The sequence below is a fragment of the Apostichopus japonicus genome, chromosome 8, assembly GCF_037975245.1.
Source record: "Apostichopus japonicus isolate 1M-3 chromosome 8, ASM3797524v1, whole genome shotgun sequence".
NCBI classification, from domain to species: domain Eukaryota; kingdom Metazoa; phylum Echinodermata; class Holothuroidea; order Aspidochirotida; family Stichopodidae; genus Apostichopus; species Apostichopus japonicus.
Genome location: NC_092568.1, coordinates 36891561 through 36910855, shown reverse-complemented (window position 1 = coordinate 36910855; position 19295 = coordinate 36891561).

The following is a 19295-nucleotide window of genomic DNA, read 5'->3' as shown; positions in this document are numbered from 1 at the left end:
TTTATTAAATTTCCATTTATGCATTTATAGTTTTCTCGTTTGATGAGTGATAACATCTTCAACTCTGTATGCTGTTATCATGTTGTAAGCTGACTGTTAGATGTGTCCTTTTATAATTGTATAAACCCCTGTGTCACACCTCTTTGGTCGGAAACTCCCTGCACGTGTACCTCTGGGACTGCAAAAGGAGCCATTCCCGCCCTCCGTGGTAATGACTTTGTAGTGGATACTGTTAAGCCACTTCAAGCCATTTTCAAAATTAAATTTAGTGGGAAAGAATTGATAATTTCGAATCTTTTATGTCACGCACTTCCTGTTTTGTTTTACGGATTTGCAGAACACGACGATTAAAGCCCTTCAAATGCGAAACATCAACCAATAGGTTTCCTCCGTCGGGCCGTCCGTGTTGGATTCAACAAATATATATAAATGAAATATTTAGCCGTAGGCAAATAATTCTCACGACCGTTCAGGAATGGCTATAGTGTCTGCACTCAAATGGGGTAAATATTCAATTAACGTATTTATGAAGCTGATTTTATTTAATCTGGCAACAAACTTTGGTATTATATAAGCGATGGGATAGATCGACGGTCAATTAACGACAGGCCCTTAGCAAGAAATTCAATTTTAGGAATGGCAGAATACGTGTGTGTACTTTAACGTGCGGTGAAACCAATTCAAATTGTCTACCACCGCCCGGCAATCTGTAAATTTATGAATATAGCAGATGACATATCAGATTTTTATGGTTCTCGGTACCGTACTGGCTACAACACCATCAGCACGATACCGTAAAATATTTTACTGAAATATTGGGAAATACAACTATATTGACAGTTTTAGCCAGGGCCGGAAACACAAGTCTTCATATTTGGCTATGTAAGACTTCGTTCGTTAAGTGTGCTTTTCATTCACTTACCAATTATTGGAGAGTTGTTGGACAGAAGAAGAAAACAACAACCACTTGGTGCCATAGCTGATACACCATGACACAGATAAAAAAAATTGTCTAGATTCTGAAGACTGTTATCCGCGGTCAATATTTAACCCATGTTGCGTTGTAAGATTGGCATACCTTAAACTGCTCTAAAACGCTTAAACTTGTAATTGAGTAAAACCTTAAACATTGAATTGAAAGGTATATAACGCTAGCGAATGTCTCATTTGCAGTTCGTTTCCATAGAAACGACACAATAAGCATTTTGCCCTTGAGCGAAAATATCACTTTCTCTTGTCTTTTTACGTTTTGTTCTTCTATTCAATCACGTGAACAAATTTATAATAAAACTTGCCTTCGATCACGAACCGTTGTCCGATGATTTCATTTGATTACATGTGCATGATCAAGTCTCTGAGATTTGTCGAAATTACTTACCACTAGGCCCGTAAGCAATACATGAAATACCACGGTAGGCTAAAACCTTTATATCTTCCTATGTCTATAAACACACAAGTTTGAATCCCTCCCTCCGTTACGGAACTGCATACATTTACTCTATGAACATAGCTGTTGAAACCAAGCTAAGCAACAATAGTATTTGAATCGACATCATTGTCACCTATCTACATTCGAAGTAAAGAACGCCCCCTCCCCCCCCCCCCCCTCCGCCCTCAAAATAAATATGCGTTTAATTTATTCATTTCTTTTGACCGCACAGAATTACCTCCATTTGTAACAGAGTCCGCCGTTTCATTAGCGTTCGCGTCCTATCGGCGTTATATCATAACCGGCTTCAATAAAGCTCCAAGTGCGCGCAGGAAGCGCGGCTTGGGAGAAATTAGAACCACTTTAGTTGTTTCCGGAGACGAGAGAATTCATTATCGATTCGAGAGCAGCCCTTAGTCTTAATTTATAAGATCTGGAATATTTGTAGAGAATGGAATGCTTCCCAGCATTTCTCCTTCTTCTGTTTTTCTACCTGTTTTTTTTTCGGGCTAACTTTATTACAAGATTTTCGAAGATCTTGCATGTTTCAGTAGAGCAATCTAAGTTATGTCAAGTTATGTTTTTTTTAGATAAATATAAGTTAGATTAATATTATCATGAAGAAATGAGATGAACCATGAACACGAAAGTTTAAGGACAACTTAATATACCCTCTTTACGACGAAATATTTTGATGGATGAATTAGCATGCATGAGTAATACACTTTTGTGTTACTACTGTTAATGCTTAACATTATAGTATTTATATTTTAAGTGATTTTGGAAAGTGAAATCAATAAAGCGCTTGCGAAAAGTACACCGATTCCATTAAGGTAAGTCATTGCCATACGTTGGTATTTTGACATTTTTAGCTAGAATAATTATCACTGGGATGAATGTTTAGGAAATTAACCATGATTATCATATAACTATTATTTCTACCTTATAAGTGTCGCCTTATAAATCATGTATAAAAATAATTGCATTTTCAAAAAAAGTGGTTACATTATCGGTGATACGATAGATTCGTGCATAAAGGGGATACTGTAACCAGACACACTCTGAGGACCCCTTTGTTTTTGTTTTTGTTTTTTCATTGTTCGAATCCACTTACCCTAACCTTAACAATACCCTGAACAATGGAATTCTTCTGAGGACTTGGTGTTTCTTTTCAAATTACGTACGAGGACTTGGAATTCCTTTGTTCAAGTTCTCAGTCGGAATACAAAACAAGTGCACAGACACACAAACTAATGTGTTATCCTTTATTCAGGCGTATGATGTCAGATTAAACCTATAGAACCGAACTTTCCTGCAAATACCCAGTATTGTAGTTTGATGGAGTGCTTGCAGTATTAGAAAGAACTTTCCGGTTGCTCATGGTGTTATTGTTTGGATGGACACACACCAGGGAGTATGGGAGTCATGTGGGTACCTACAAAGTAAGGGCGTCTGTGAGCGCTGTGACAGGCTCAGAATAAGTTGCCTTCGCAGCTAGCCTCTAAAACTGCAAATGTACACAGACTATATGTAACTCGAAGTTTCAACGTCCAGTCATGTATATGTATCGATCACTTGGCAAGTAATGCCAATAATGTAGCGCGCACGCGCACTATGCAATAACTATATCAATATTGCCAAGCGGTAACCGCGATGAGTCACGGTTGTGGCAATGTGTCCTTGCTGATCCCCTTCCTCTCCGTCCCCTGAAACGGTGCCATTGGTTACATGAACGAGGGCCGTTCATTCAGATAAAACTAATAAAAACAGTCGTCATATTCCGATCTGAGCAATTCTGTTCCAAACATTCAGATTTTGTTTATTTATTCACGTATCTTCCGTTTGTGCCATTTTTAATAGTTTTGTCAAGATCTACACGAATTGGTTTTGCTATTATCAATCCTTCTTGGAAATGTTTGCATCAAACAAATTCAAAAACACCATTCTGTCGCACGTAACAACTGTCACTTCCCGTATACTCTCTTACCTCTTTCTTTCAACAATTCTTCAAAACTCTGAAAATCTTGATTATTTTAATAAAATTAAAGACGGAGGCGGGCCATTTTCTGACAGATTTAACAACTACAACAACAACAAAACTGACAAAGCATTAGACAGTTTAGCACTTGTCACTTTGATCTGGCTAGCTCTTACGTTGACCGATGGATACCTGTATTGTAAAGAAGCATATACTGTAGGATCACTTATCTTGTAAAGATAAAGCCCTTCCAGATACGAAAGTTGATAAGATGTCGTAAATTCTATCACACTGCAGAACGACTAGAAGTATATCAGGTTTCCTTTGAAAAGAATACTTCAGATCTTACGTATTTATTTCATTTATTTTTTTTTATCAGAAAAGATCGTCGTTTTTTTTCTTTTCTCATGCGCTCGTTACAAAAGAAGCCTAAAATAGACGAGTTCTTAAAGGGTCACAGATATCAAAACTTCCAAATGTATAGTAGATTTTACAAATATTGTCGTTTCTTGAAAATATGACAAGATTTGTGTGTTGCTTTACTCAACCACGTAGCTAGAAATTCCCAGTAACAATTTAAAGAGGGCTCAAAACTAATGTTCTGTAACTTGTGAAGTTTATAAAACACATTATGGTGGCAAAAAAAAATTGGGGGAGGGGACAGTTTGCTGCACTACTGGGCACCCCTGTGTTCCTGCCTGGTTACAGTAAAAGATCGTAACATTGCTATTATATCAAAATGGGGGAAGCTCTGTAGTTTGATCGTAGATATAAACAAGTATGCAATATGTTCTCTGCTACTCAATGTATGTACGGTTCAGAATATGCTACACAGCTTACATGTAAATTGTACGTAGTATGGCAGTGCACTTGACCGAACTTTATTAATGGTGAATGAGAGTGACAAAAATTGCCTCGTGACTGACCAACTGCAAAGATTAAATGGTTAATGAATCTCTCTAGTTCCATCCAATATCTCCCTTAATTCAATTTCCTTCATTAACTACATGCCCTTCTCTTCCCTTCCCTACAAATACCTGCTCTCCATTTGTCATCATTTTCACCTGTATCGAAGGCCCTCTTGGATTATTACGGACAATCATCTAAAATAAATAAGTAAAAAAACAAAAAAAAATGCATTCACTTAAATGTATCGAACGTCAGAATGTACTCTTGTGACGTCATAGCTTTGAGACGTTACGTTACGTCATATTGTAGCGTGTTGTTCGTTTCTTGTACGAGAGGTCACATCTAAACAAACAGACTGTCAGAACGAGTACAGATCCATGACTATGAGATAATCGTATTGTGAGTGCGAGTACCAGTCTCTACGCGTAAGGAACGAGTACAAATTCTTGTACTAATTGGTATCCTAGATTTACAAACTAGCACGAATACAAACTACGAGTACAAATCCATTAGTATGAGTACAATTCTAATGATTACGAGTACTATGCTAGAATAGGAGCGCCAATACAGACTCACTATACACGTCTGCCTTTAACATTAGTATCCTATCGTTCATATATCATATAGTGCATTTTCCTGCGGTCCAATATCCATTCCACGCGTGCACCATGTTATAAAGAAAAAATGAGAAGTGTAGGAAAGATGGCATTGATTGATAGTTTAGCGCATTGCTGAGGCCCTTAGATTGCACTGTGGGTTCAGAAACGCTATCTTCATATCCGCCCTTGCCATTTCGGAGGCGTGACTGGACGAACCATGGTAACGACTAATGGTTAGCTCAGTCACCTGTTGTAGTGGCGTTAACTTTTCTTCCTTTAAGTATCTATTCTCCTAACCTTGGCGCCATATATTATCATACCAATTATTGTTACGGTAGATATTAATTAATGGTAATTAATTAATATACGGTAGATATTAATTAATGTTTAGGTACCCTTGTAGGATTTATTCTTATGATTTCATAAGGTGCCGCCCAGTTGGGACAATTTGTTCTATACTGTAGTGTCATGTCCTGCCTCAGAGCACTCGTATTGTCAGTACGAGCAGTATGAATATCATGTTTCTATCAGATCAAAGGTTAGGGACTGTTTGTTCTGTCAATACCAGTGCTTTGAAGCATGATATTGGAGTACAGTTTAGATGGGTATTAGCAATAGGAAATTGTCCAAACTGGCTGAAGGTGCAGACATTCCCTTTAACGTTCCTGGACATTTCAAGTTGGACGTCGGGCACTTCGTTCCTACACCCAGAGCTGTCATGCCAGTACCCTTGACTGTATAGCTACATCGCGTTTCCCGATCAAGGTGAAGTCAATCAAAGTCCAAGCGTGCTCTTCGTGGAAAGAAATGTGGACAAGTGGTCATTAAATTCATTTTCAAGTATGGTTTTATTCACGGACGTCAAAAATTTAAACACGGAATTGAATCTAAATTCATTTCAAAGCATTGGATAAATATATCATTTCGCGCATTTTTCGTTGGCAACGGCAGCCGCATATGTAAGCCTTTGTTATTTACACGGTATCACAAAATGATTTAATTTGCATTCGTCTGGTGAAGTTGTTCGTCCATTCTAGATGTATTTTTGTACTTATAAGTGAAAAGTATTAATGAGGAGTTTTTTGGCGTGGGGTGGAAAGGAGGGGGGGGGGGGGTTGAGTGGATATCGCGAAACGAGAAAAAATTTAAATAAGAAATCCGCCGTGTTGTTGTATACAAACAATTTCAACATCTACAGAGATGAAAATATTGTTTGTATGATAAGCCATATATCATCTTGTCTTATTCAGATATCAAATAGATTAAAGTTAACATAAACGTTCATAAATAGGGCAATATGAGACTGTGGGAATGAATTAGCCGATGCATATGCAGTTAGCCGGGCTTCTTGTATACTACCGGTACATGCATGTAAGTCCGCAATATGTTATGTAGAAACATAAAGATGGGCTTAGGCTCATAATATCTTGGCTCGGATTAGGTTGCCGTCGTGGTGGATTTAGAGTGCAGGGACATTAGTTTAAGATCTTTTCAAGCAAACGTGATTACTTTCTATCCTTGTCTAAGAAAGTACATTTTATCATGTCAGGTTATCCGAGACTGGTTTCGGAATATATCACACACAAAAATGTTTACTAATATATATATATATTGCCTTAATGCAATTTTAATTCAAAGTGAAGTTTTCAATTCAAATATTTTCTTACCTATCGCCTCTGTTGGCTACTGTTACCATTCATTACCTTCAGATAAGATGAGACACGCATACAACAGCAAATCAATCAAAATAGAAATATCACAGACAAACGTTGCCTAAAATGCCTTCAACGTTTCAAAAAGGTGATATACTTTGCCATATCGGGAAATAAACATATGTTAATCACACATTTGCTAAAAAAGAAGAAGAAGACATTATCTGGACGTATGCCTTTCTCTTGCATCTTGGATCAAATAATTTTAACTTAAAAAAAAAAACAATTCGACATCGTTCGACATTCACTTTAACCAATGAACTTATGAACAACATCAACAGGAACAACAACTGACAACAACAACATGAACGGAAACAATCAAATCAACCCACTGAGGTTGCAAACAAAATACAAAATATTTCCACACAGCACAGAAAGGCATATCAAATAACATACATGTTCATGGCGGAATAAGGTGATAGGGATAACTACACATTCCCTTTAAGGAGCGAACTGGCTAACCGGCTCTGAATTGGCGTGCCCGCTGGGTCGGGCCACTAAGGCACTGATGTTCCCTTTGGTGGCGAATGCGTCCCTTGTTTCAAAGCCCTATAGCGCCACCTGTTATTTATATCGCTGAACATGCATGGTAGCAATTTTCGACTCAGTTCGCGTTTTCGTCTTTCTCATATAGCCCATTACCATTGACAATTCAAAATAGGGCAATTTAACCTTAAAATTCGGGAGGAAATTAGCAGGCAGGACCTCACTAACGATTTCGACTTTAAATCATGACTTAAAACGAACTTTTGCCAAAATTGCCCCAGGGACGTGCCCACGCTATCATGCTCCCCTTGAACAGAAGTCATTGGTGAGAATCAGAGCGAAAACTAAAAGCAAAGCTCAAGAAGCCCGGAAAGCTCCATTTCACTCCCTCCTGATTTCTTGGTTGCGTTTATCAATAACACGGCAAATATGAACATATTAAGTACATATTTGTCGTGTTATAATTATTGTATTCTTTCTTTTAAGATAATACCAAGTTTAAATGGTAGGCATATAAGCTAAACTAATTTCAAAAATATGTATGGAAAATTGTGCCTTTTTGCCCTCTAGATGGCGTTAGCATGCAGTTGAAGTCAATGTCTCTAGAGATAGATAATTCATTATTTGGAATTTGTTTTGTTAAATAAATGTCACTGCTGATTCTGCTTTCAGCCAAACGATAGTTAATTTGTACTTCTGTTTCTCTTGGTTGAATCTTTATCTGAAATATGAATCTTAGCGAAACATTGCTTACCATATTTGGTTATAAAACAATCTAAATAAATGTCTCGACGGCGCAGTTTGTATTCTACCGAATAATCTGATGAACAGGTTTACCAAATACAGGTCTTTACCATTCAATGCACCATCAAACAATGTAATCAGAAACCTTGACAAAAAACAACCTCTTAGAAACCTTGATCTAATTAAACCTTAGTTCAGGTACATGTTTTTTTCTTTCTTTCTAATGTCATTAAATGTGATTGTCTTTGTTGTTGTCAAGTCAAGAAAACTTGGAGGTAATTATTCATAGATTCCACCTCTTAAGATCGACCGCGGTGAAGTTAAAGGAACGCATTGAGTTGAAACAAAGTATATTTCCCCAAATTGTCAGGGACAGTTAGTCAGACAAAGCACACATTGTGGAGTTATATACATGGAGTGTAACATATCATTTCACAAAATAATTTATAATGTTAACTTTGGTTCATAAATCCATTTTCGTATAAGCGGTATAGTCAATTCAAGGTAATTGGTTAATTTGACATATCGATCTAAAATCTTCATTCATTTTCAATAGGCCTATATTAATAAAAATTAAAAGTCAAATTAATTTTTTAGTGGCATAAATGAAAATATGCTGAGTTATAAGCCAACCCAGTGTACACAGACATGTACGCGAACTGTATTGTTCACAAAGTAAAAACATTTAATTATTTGTGTTACGGGCGGAAAGCTCCTTTAAATTTCTGATGGCTTATTTATCTTGAAAGTTCATCATTTCGAGATATGACCAATTGTCTTGACCGAGTGTTTCACATGATGAGTATTCAATTCATAATGGTGCGTATGTTTTTTGCAATCACATTAAAACACTCCGTTTGATATCAGTTCTGTCAAATCTGACCATATGGGATAAGAGGACAGAAACAGATTATGTAGATAATAAACAAAAGAGCTACAGATATAGTCAATTAATTTGATTGACAAAAGGGAAGTCTCATTGCAGATGGAATATATATATATGTATATATATATATATATATATATATATATATATATATATATATATATATATATATATATATATATATATATATATAAATATATATATGTATATATATATATACATACATACATACATACATACATAATATATATAATATATATATATATGTATATATATGTATATATATATATATATGTATATATATATATATATATATATATATATATATATAAATACATTTATATGTTTATATATATATGTTCATATATATGTTTATATATATATATATATATATATATATATATATATATCAAAAGATTTTATAATTTCATTCTATTATTCTTTTTGCAATCTCCTTAAACGTCAAGTAAATAAACTTATTTTCCCCTATTGAGAGGTCTCATTCATAAAACAGTTTCTCGTCGTTCACTTAAATAGAACTAGGGCCCACACATGTCTTGACGAGAGTACTAACAATTACGTCCTCGTTTATGCATCACTGGACGTTCACTTAACAACTGGTCTTGGAATTAAAAGCTTTACTTTACTCACCTATAAAGACAGCCGTAAGAAAATTGAAGGCAATTACTGTAATTCTACGTTACACGGAGTTTAAAGAGGTGACGAAAGCCCTGTTCTTTTTGCCCTTTTATATTCCCACTGTTTTTAAAACGTGACTAGAGGCAAGAAACTTGTCAACATTGGCATTTTAATATTTGTAGCTGTGAAACCCAAAGACACAGTCTCATGGGGCGCGGATTACGACAGGGTTTAAGCCAAGTTTTAAGCCAAGTTTTGATCTAGACGTGAATGTTTTATGAGAAGTTTATTATTCTTTATGTGTTGTGTATACCCGAGGACACCGTCATAACATGGTTTCACTTACTCAAAGTTGTTATTTTATTTATTTGTTATTTATCTTACGTTTCTTCTTCAGGTCAGTAATGATCTCTGTTTAAAGATGAAGTAAATTGTTGGATTTTGCAATGGTTATAAACTTTGTATAGATAAGGCATAGAGATAGGTAAGAGATATTAACCTCTCATAGTTAAATAAGGACATTTATTAGATATATAATTGGACGAATCAGGCACTTAGCATGACACGAAAAGAGCTGATGTGTACACACTTGTTTTTGTAATCTGAATGAGGATTGAAAAGACCGGGAATTCCACGTCCTCAGACGTCATTTGAAAAGAATCATCACGTCCTCAGAAGAGTTCTATTGTTATGATAGGATTTAAACAATGGAAGTAAAACAACGTGGTCCTCAGTCTGAATGTATGCGTGTGTGTGTGGGGGGGAGAGAGAGAGAGAGAGGTGGAGAGGTGGGTGGAGAGTGTGTGTGTGTGTGTTAGGATGAAGGTGAGGATGAGGGCCAGGAGCAGGGTGATGTGTCATTCAAACAAGACACCCGTCATAGATGTTATGTATACAACGTGACTCAAAAACACACGTAAAAACAATGATCGTCTGAAATTGTATTTACTCACTCACATTTGAGGCTCATTGATCAATATTTCTTGGGAAAACTCGTACTTTTGTATCCATGTTTTATCTTCGTTTCATGACATTTATTATTTTTATAGGATGACTTAAACGCAGATACATGCATAGTAAAGTAATACATGCATAGTACAGTAAAATAGAAGACCGATTCCTGTTTTTTCTGTATCTATTCTACTTTCCAAACTATTTGTCCTTTAAACGATGAAGACAAAGCTGACAATGACATCAATATTTCAGTTACTAAATTTTTTACATTGTTTTTATCTCTTCCTATTTGCTTTTCATATCGATGTTATTTATCTTCTTATATTAAACACAACGCACCCATTCGGGACAACTATGTAATTGCAATTAATCAAATAAAGTCTCATGTATCGTCCTGTTTTTCCTAGTGATCTGTGACTTGCTTCTCAGAATTAGTCATTTATAATAAGTTTTCTTTTAATTTCTGCTAAATATTATAGTCCAGCCAGTTTGATTAATAAGCCTTCGATGTTTAAAAGGGTAAGTTTGCAATATCAAACAAAGAATGTTGTTAAAATGTAGCTTTGCACTTACGATACTTAGGCTAGTAGTCTCTAAGTTGTTAATACTAATTGTTTACCTTTAAGTATATAGTATAATACCGTAATTTTAACGAAGTCATAGCATTGTTCATTAGTTTATGTGTCACAAAAGTCATAATCACTCTTTCTGCCATATTGTAAGTAAACCATGACGTAACGACTTATTTTCTGCATTTAATAGAGGTATTAAAGTTTTTTTTTACAGAAAGCATATGGTAACAACGTTAAAACATTTCCTAGACGTTAACATGCCATTACGCTAAAAGAAAAATATATATATATATAAAAATGGAGAATTATTTTATACTAAGGAATTACATACATGGTTTTTGATGTGATTTGTTGTCTTACAAAAAACCTTTATTGTTCCTTCGTTGCAAGCTATCTAAGGACATTCTAAGATAATAAAAAACATATATATAGATAGGGGCTCGCCGAGTAATCTGTGTCTTGAATCAGGTCTTACTCTTACGTTTATTTTGAATCAAAGAAACGAAGATTGAGATTGGGAACAAACAAGAGGCTTCCTAAGTAGATACTCCTAGATAACACCGGTTACACTATTCAGCCTCGGGGTTGGAAGGCGGAGATGTAACTCGGAGGTTCTTTTTCATTCCACGGAGGGGCGAATTCACTCGAGAAGTTGCATCTTCCGGAGACTGAGGTAGTGTTATACCGGGATAGGGGGCCAGGACATCTCCCCTCCCCCCCCCCGCCCCTTCCGAATAAAATAAGTTTAGACGTCATATTGTGCATACTGAAGTAGCTCTGAAGGTAACATTGTGCTATTACATGTACTATTGTGCTTTGTGTTTGTTTTTTGTGTTAGGTTGAAAAAGGAGGTGTACATCGGTGGCAGGAGTCTAATTCTTCTCCATGCAGCTGAATAAAAAATCCCCCTATTGAACCATTTACCCACTGACTATGGGCGGTGGGGCACTTCCCCTATCCGGCGCACACCCCGCCCCTTTGCGCACGCCACTGATGTTTATTACACATATATGCCTATACGATATAAGTCACGTTAGTATTTAAATTCCGAAGAACCCAAACCTTTCTTTTGTATAATATTTTTACTGACAGATAAATGACAGTTCGTGAAGGGTAAAAGTTTATCCCTTTTATTAGCGCCTATACATAGTCGAATTTCCGGGAAAGTGTGATATTGTTCTATTTGATTGCCATGTTGCATACGACGAGCTAACGAGTAATCCTTTTTTTTTTTAATGTAAAAGTCACCACCCTGAACCGGCCAACCTGGGCAAGAAGACCAAACGGATTCACTGTACCGATGTAACAGTACTGTCAGACCAGTAAAAAGAAAGCTTCATGCTTGCACAGCTATTCGAACCTCATGGGCCTCACGTCCTATTTTGAACATGGCTTCAATAAGACTATACAGAAAACGTATTGAACAGTAAACGATACAGAGCATAATTACATGCGTGAATGTTGCAGAAATGTGACGTCATAGTCATTCGATTTGTGAGACATAAATTTTCGATGTAATCGATCAAATTTCATTTAAATCGTTTAAATTTAGGGGAATTTTTTACTGGATCACGTGATCACGTGCATTAAACATATAGTCCAGACCAGCTTATCACAATTTTCAAGAACTCAGGTTGGGAATTATATTTTCATAACTATAGCCTATAGAGAGGACGGTTGAAGGGGGAGGGAGACGTGCACAGCTTAAATCGAAATGGATTGAAATTTCCAATTTACTAAAAAATTTACTAAGAAAAAAATGCTTGGGACGACTTTCCACCTTTAAGATGAGACACATCCATGCAGCAAGAAATCAGGACTTGAGTGAGTTTCAGAAATTATGCTGCAGTACGAAGCATTAATACCGGCGGCAGTTTCTAGCAGGAACAGATCATTCAGGGCGAGGAACTTTGCGCAAAACAAGTGAAGAATTAAGAGAGGTTCGGCCCGTTAGTCGGAACAGACATTACACAGACATTACGCAGGCATTACGCAGACATTACACCGACACTACACCGACGCTACACCGACGCTACACCGACGCTACACAGACGCTACACAGACGCTACACAGACGCTACACAGACGCTACACAGACGCTACACCGACGCTACACCGACGCTACACCGACGCTACACCGACGCTACACAGACGCTACACCGACGCTACACCGACGCTACACAGACGCTACACAGACGCTACACAGACGCTACACAGACGCTACACAGACGCTACACAGACGCTACACAGACGCTACACAGACGCTACACAGACGCTACACAGACGCTACACAGACGCTACACAGACGCTACACAGACGCTACACAGACGCTACACAGACGCTACACCGACGCTACACCGACGCTACACCGACGCTACACAGACGCTACACCGACGCTACACCGACGCTACACAGACGCTACACAGACGCTACACAGACGCTACACAGACGCTACACAGACGCTACACAGACGCTACACAGACGCTACACAGACGCTACACAGACGCTACACAGACGCTACACAGACGCTACACAGACGCTACACAGACGCTACACAGACGCTACACAGACGCTACACTGACGCTACACAGACGCTACACAGACGCTACACAGACGCTACACAGACGCTACACAGACGCTACACAGACGCTACACAGACGCTACACAGACGCTACACAGACGCTACACAGACGCTACACAGACGCTACACAGACGCTACACAGACGCTACACAGACGCTACACAGACGCTACACTGACATCACACAGACGCTACACAGACATCACACAGACGCTACACAGACATTACACAGACATTACACAGACGCTACACAGACATTACACAGACATTACACAGACACTACACAGACATTACACAGACATTACACAGACATTACACAGACACTACACAGACATTACACAGACATTACACATACACTACACAGATACTACACAGACATTACACAGACATTACACAGATATTACACAGATATTAATTATACTGCGTAGTGTTCCTTCTCGTTTCTTTGTTTACTTAAAAAAACTTGGGTTGTTTCCAAGTTTTTCAATCCTCACTATTACATTCAATCGAAGAAAATATGAAGACAAAAACGTCCCTTCACTTGAAACTTTTAAGTCACCGGCTTTAATGGTATTCCTTTGTCTCATACAGTATCGGTGTCTCATGCATCCGTGTGGCTCATAAATATGCATAGATTTCACCAGATTTCATTGTCTTTCCATCAAACACCCTTTGTCTTGTTGAGACAGCAACGAGCTTAATATAATAAATATATTGCTTAATCTTATTTTTCAATAAAAAAAAAGTTATAAAAAACTTATACAGATTTGGGATCTATTAGAAATGCACGATAATAAGATTAAAAGCTTATTGTATTCCTTTTTCCAATAATCACAAACGCTGAGACAAACAACCACTGAGACAAACGCAGTGTATCTTCATGAAGAAAACAATATATGAATAAACATTTCTTTTCAACTAAATATATATATATTTTTTTTTATTCAAAGCGACAGGAACAAAGGCCAATCGTATTTTGCATTTTGTTTGAGTATTTTTTGAAAATTGCAAGGACAGTGGAGCTGAAAGGGTAGATCTACTTGAGATAAAACTTAAACCTCAAACGATTTTATCTTCATTCAAAGTCTCAACAAAAAAACATTCCAAAAAGCACCTCAAGTTTTTCAAAGTCTACTTTACCAGAATTCCAACTACAAAGCCTCACTTTTAAGCTGATCATATCTCAGTATATACGATAATATGTTGTTTTTCAAGAATTAATGTTTTAAAAATTAATGTTTTAATGAGTTTATTTTCCTTCAACATAAAATAGCCTAAAGAGGTTATACTCCTGTTGAATGTCATCAAAAAGAAATACATGAAAAAGAGGTAGCTATACAAACTGGTAAATAGAGCAAACTGATTCCACACAAGAAATTGCAGTGTTTTCCATTTCTCTATTTTAAAGATTTAGGCTAACAAATTTGCCTTAAAGGTTCAAAACTCGAACGAACGGAAATGTTATCTCAGTTCATGTCAGGATCAGTTTATGGGTTTGACATGTTCGAGTACCAAAGTAAAGGATTTGAGAGTTACATAGCAGTATATCTTATTTGCATTGCAGTGTATTGATGTACATTGTAATGTATCTGATTTACAAAGCAGTATATCTTATTTACATCGCAGTATATCGTAGAATATCTTATTGATATTGCAGTATATCTTATTTAAATTGCAGTATATCTTATGTACATTGCAGTATAACATATTTATATGGCAGTATATCTTATTAACATTGCAGTATATCTTACGTACATTGCAGTGTTTCTTTCTTACATTGCAGTATAATCTTCTTTAAATCGCAGTATATCTTCTTTATTGGAGACATTGGAGACATTTCAAATTTCAATTCTCTGCATTATTTGCCATTTTTGGCTAAACCAGTTAACTCTGTTCCATGCATATATAAAGCATAACAACACCACAGAGTGCATTGTTCATGTTTTCCCCTCTTTCTATACATGCAATTTTATAAAACTGAAGCTCGAACCTTGCGACAAAGATGTTTACTTTTCACAACAAATTAAATATAACTATTTAACTCCCTACAATATTTCCTACTAAATGTAAGCAAACTAAGCGTATACCCTTAGTTACATAGAAGATAATATTATTGTCAACAAATAAGTGATTTAACTATAACATGGTGATTGTATAAAATAGCGTTTAGAGTGTCCGCCACGAATCCATTATAGGTTCACCGTTCAGAAACCAACCAGGTATTCTCTTGGCACATTCAAAACTGTGCCTGAGTGTTGTCGACAGGCGTCTTCCGTGGTTTTGATATATCTGGATTGTGAATTTTGGGCAATATGGTGCGGTTCTGTTCTTTCAATGGTTTCGAAACAACCTCAGTCACCCTGCTGCATGAACGCAAGTGATTATATCTTGGGGTGCCCTGACCTGCCCTCAGTATTTGAGAGATGCTGAGGTACACTCTCGTCCGTCGAATGGGGACGTTAAGGGGAAGGGTTGTGACACACAATCTTCTGAACACTCATCGAATAGGAAAGGCTTAATCATTTCCGGTGTTTATTCACGATCATCACAAGGATAGGGTTTCAAATAAGCTTCTGTATAAGGCTTCATAACCATTTGGGATTCATTAAACTTTCGTTCATAACATTGAATTGAAACTTGTCGTCAGATGGCTAAGGCAATGGACATGGGATTTTAAGCCTGCTGGTTTGAATCCTCATCAGATCATCTGCAGTATACGTTGTGCCTTTGGGCAAGGCACTCGATCTTTATCGCCTATCTTCACCCAGGTGTATAAATGAGAACCTGCGATGATACTTGTAAATAGTATTTGCGTGCGCTCGTTTTGTGACTGCACCCAACGTGCACGGGCGGCTCCCGCTGTTTAGACTCCTGCCTCCCCCCCCCCCATCCCCTCCAATCTGAGTCACCATCATGTTACAAACACTTCAAAAGTGACAGGAAACGACAATTTGTGCCCTTCCTTAAATTGTTGGAGCCAGTGTTTCAATAGTTGGCGACCCTCCTTAAATTGTTGGAGTGGCCGTTAAACTCAGAATTCCATTCTAACGGGCCTCGATAACTGTTGTAAAGTTGTATGAGGAAAGCCTTATAGCCTTGATACGAGACAGTAACTATTTAAATGTTTAAGCATTTTAAACTGAACTAAACTCAACTAAACTCAACTCAACTCAACTCAACTCAACTCAACTCAACTCAACTCAACTCAGCTCAACTCAACTCAACTCAACTAAACTCAACTTAAAGGTATCTCTCAGCTAATCTTGTCTCAACGTATTCCCTGATTTAAAAAAAAACTAAACTAATCTAAACTAAACTAATGACCACAAGAGAAGAACAATATGTTACAGCGGCCTAATCGCTGTGAAAATTGTTATTTAGTTCTTGAGAGAACAATGTTAAAGGCAGGCAAACCCTTTAATGGTTGCAAAGTATTCTTGATTTCTACTTTTAGTTTGCATCCTGCTTTGCTCCTTTGCTCTTATCTATATAATCAGGTCTTTACCATTTAAAATTAATACATAACGTAGCCTATATATAAAAAAGCTTCGACTTGCGTTTTAAGTCGACAAGTTATTCTAACAGAATAAAGGAAACTATATTGCAGAAAGCATACAAAAGTAATTTCTAAAATATTTATAACTCATATGACGATGTAAAATATATTTTTAAGTCTTTTGTGACGTAAGGAAATGAAAACACGTAATCAATTGAAACAATGCAATTATAACTTCCCCTCCCCCAGCCCTCCCCCCCCCCGACAAGGGTCGAATATTGTTTCTCTATACAACCAAATATGCATCAAGTGATAACAATTACGGTAATCACTTACTTAACCACGTTTAAAACATTTCTGATTGAAGGGACTCATCACTCGCTTAATTAAAATAAAAATTAAACAACGTAGTAGAGATGTTTTTGAAGGACAAATGTTAATGATTCGTGAATGGACTGACATCACAATGACGTGCATTTCATGAATAGTTGTCGCATCGTGTGCACTCTAACAACTAGTTTAAAAAAATTGTTTTACTCTTTGAGCCAGGTCCAACCAGTAACATGGTTCATATGCTACCGAAAACTTCATTCTTGTGCTAGCGATAACTATAGATTCATGCGCAATCGATACCTTGTCATGTGACACAGATCACTTGGTCTTATGTCGCCAGTAATTTCATACGTCACCAACTTAACTTGATTAATAACATATCGACATGTGTTACCGATTACTTGATTCATATGCCACCAATAAATTGTTTCATATTGCTTTCCATTACGGGGTTCATATGACACTATTAGCTTGGATTATATATATTGCAACCGATAATGTGATTCACAACGTATCATGTTTCATGTGCCGGTTAAACGTAGACGATATCGTTAAAACCTAACCGTTTCGAAATGTTTCTTATTTCTCCCTTTGACATTCAGACCCCACGCCCCCACCCCCCCCCCCCCCACGCCACAACTCCTCTGTTACTATTCACTATACATGTTGTACCAAAATCGAATATTTCGCCAGTTTTTATAAGCTCTGCTTCTCAGCCATTGTGAACATTAATCACAGGATGTAACCTGCCTTTCGTCCCCGTACCCTCACCCGATTCCTTCCGTAGCCCCACCCTAACCCCAATATCCACGTATTCCTGTATTCGTAATTCCTGTCAACAGTGTAAACAAAATACTACTAAAACTGGCTTGTCCAGACGGATAGCCTCTTTGTGAGTAACACGAAACTCTACCATCACATTCCATGACGACGTGAACTTTTGATATCATTTATCACTTTATTTATTCTTCATCGTTCTGTAATCCTTTGTCAATGACTCTAATACGAGCTTATCCTGATCCTAACACCAAACAGTCACGTGATCCTAACCATAAATTGAAACAATAATTCTGATCAATCAATATTCCTATTTTCATAATTGCCTGTCTATACTCCGTAAACAAACTGTATAAATAAATAAATAAATAAATAAATAAGAAAAAACTTAAATTTAAATAGCTAAATAATGAATAACAGGATCAGATAAATTCACATTAACTCTTTTTTTCTGCACAATAGAACAAAAGCCAACCTGTGATATTACGTTACCTTGGTTACCTGTAGTAAACCAATCGCACACCACCGTCTGCCTCGACGAGACAAAACGATCTTCACACTCTATACTCCTTACAACGTTTGTTTCAATAATCTGTTTTGTTTTGTCTTTTTTTTTAAACAAATTTGTTAAGAGTAAATTTCCCTCATGTAGATAATGAACTGTTAAGTCTTCTTTCCACTCGCAGAGGAAACCTCGTCGTTTTTTTTCTTTTTTCTCTCTCTACCTATCTATGCATTTCCAACATTTTCCTTCATAATTCAAGTACAGTAGCGTATTAAATATTGACCAATCAGAATGCTTTCTCTTATCATGACATCGGTTTTCTCGACACTGCTTCTTGTATACTTAAAGACAAACCTGGATTTGAAACCTCTCATTGGTACGCACATCAGCGCATTTCATATCACCGATTATATAGCGAAACATATTTTCTCTCTCTATCTCTCTCTCTCATTATACTCGGGCGATTTCTCTGGGATATAGACCGTGCAAGTTCTGAACAGGTAAGATTGTAAATTTGTTTGATTCACGATTATTTTGAGAATTCTGAACGACAATAATATTCCAAAGAATTCTAAAACAAATTCTGTGACGAACCGAGTCAAGTCTCGAAAATTAGTTTAATTCTTAAAACGAAGATGGTAATACTCTATTCAGGAAACAAAAACCATCCCATTTTTGGGGAGGGTGTTTTTTTTTTC